We start from the raw sequence: 2,363 nt of genomic DNA, 5'->3' as shown, positions 1-2,363 counted from the left end.
GGACATCAAATCAATCAATATCAATTACTTTTTTCGGCTTTACGCCAACTCTTAGGAGTAGGAGTACTATAGATCTCAACGAGTTCTTCAACAAGCAGGGCTGCATCGATTCCATCGACCTCCGACTTGTCTGTATGTACCGTCATAGCTTATACTTCTGTTTGTAAGGCTACATCGGTCCGGTCGACCTCTTGTGAGCTCTAGTATAAGCTAGTTATCGATCCGTATCTAGTTCAAGTACGGCTGCATCGGTTAAGTTCGACCTCCACTGCTCGAATTAGATTAAGGTCAAGTTATCGGCTCTACCTAAGGGTGGCACCCTTCGGGTAGATTCATTAAGTTACCGATCTTGCTGATGTTCTTATTGTCATTAGTTTCAACAATATCAACCTGTCCGATCGAGATCGATCTATATCGGCCTCACATCCTTTTAGTCCATCATTTATTTTGTCATATTGCAATGGTTCTTACTTTAAACGACGGATTATGTTTTATCGGCTGCTCTACTTCGATCTTTATCGTGCATAGTACACGGTCAAGGCACGTCTGATCTTGAGAAGGTTTACTAGCTAGATGAATCTGGTTTATAGTTCGCTATTATGGCTGTAACGATCTAGTCGATCCCCACTATTAGCACTTTAGATCAGAGTATGCTAGCTGGTAGATTTGCTTTGTACCAGGCACAACCTCAGATGTTTGCTATGCCTACATTGGCTAAATAGCCGCTGCATGTACTTTAATGTCTATAGTGTGTTTTCATGATTCTGTTAAATGTGAATAAGTCTGTTTACTTTAAAGGTTTGATCTGTTATCTTTATTATGGTTGCCATCGATCCGGTCGAACCCCACTATTATGGATAACGGGTTAGATCTGATGAGTTTATAGATCTGTCCATGTTAAATAGTCGATTGTTCACATGCTGTAATCCCTCTTCTACCTAAATCGGCTATTTTAGCCGATTCGCCTGTGCTCTCACAGATATGGCATGCTTTCATGAATCTATTGAAGTATGGTCGGTTCTATGGATTTTTTTTGTTCTAGATTATCATCATCATCATAGCTGCATCGATCCGGTCGAACCTCACTGTTGACAGTAATAAATTAGATCTAGACGGTTCATAGATCTGTTTATATCAAACAGTCAAGTGTTTGCATGGCATATCCCTTTCCACTGAATTTATTGGCTCTACACCACGTATTGATCAAAATCTAATTTAGTCAGCGATGTACCTTTGACGCACACATGTTAATAGCTTAAGAAAAAGGATCATTAAAACTGGGTGCATTGCGTTCGTTACTATAAAATCAATCATGACTCGTGAGCATTACAGTTTCTAACAGCCGATTTCTTCTCGTATCGGCTATTTAGTCGATTTTCCCGTCTGGCTGCTCCCGAAGTGGCACACTTGAAACTTTCTGGGCAAAACCAGTATGTTTCACCCTAAATTACTGATAAATTTTCTCTCCTTGTCAATTATAGGTTAAATTGACTAGCACGCCTTCAGGAAATTCGTAGGATCGGCTGGTCCTGCGTTGAAGCCAAGCGGATCTCTGGGCTTGCTCCATCAAGCAGATCTGTCTGGCTTGCTGTGTGTTGACATTTTCGTGTCGACACCTATGAACGCACGCAAGCACACCCTACCCCTATGAGCACCTCTAAAGACTGAGTTGGACCGGCAAATCTCGAGATTGACAAAGTCAACTACTCCTATGAGCACCTCCGAAAAACTGAGTTGGACCGATAAATCTCGAGATTGACGAAGTCGCCTGCCCTATGAGCACCTCCAAAGAATTGAATTGGACCGGCAAATCTCGAAATTGACGAAGTCACCGCATGGTGCCTCGCTGTCAATGGGGACATCGCCTACCACTAAAAGAATAGCACCATTAAATCTTAAAATAAATCTAGAAAAATACGAGCAACCGTGTCAAGTTGATGACTCTAATATGGGTGGGTAGGTTCCACCACAAAAAACCGGACCAGCTAAACTACACTCAGTTCGCATATATAATATAATACTATTATTGAATGCGTCGTCATCACTCATCACATCCATGGGCGGCAGGGGTATGCCCCTGTATGCCTTGGCATACCTATGATTTGGGAGAAAAAAATTAATATGTATAATATACACTAATACACAGGTTTATACGTATCTTGGAGGAGTCACTCGAAGACCCAATACAACAAAGTTTCTGGCAGCCCACGAACGAAGCCCCAGAATACATCTCCGTGACTCCGTCGCTCGGGCGCCCCTGCCCGGCGCCCCTTTCCCTGCTCACGTGCGGCTTCACGGCGCGTTGCTACCTGCCGTGTGCCTGACTGGCTGACGATTCATCTGCCGCCGCGCCCCACAAGCCG

This window comes from Miscanthus floridulus, chromosome 10 (assembly GCF_019320115.1).
Source record: "Miscanthus floridulus cultivar M001 chromosome 10, ASM1932011v1, whole genome shotgun sequence".
Lineage (NCBI taxonomy): Eukaryota > Viridiplantae > Streptophyta > Magnoliopsida > Poales > Poaceae > Miscanthus > Miscanthus floridulus.
This window is presented reverse-complemented; position numbering follows the sequence as displayed.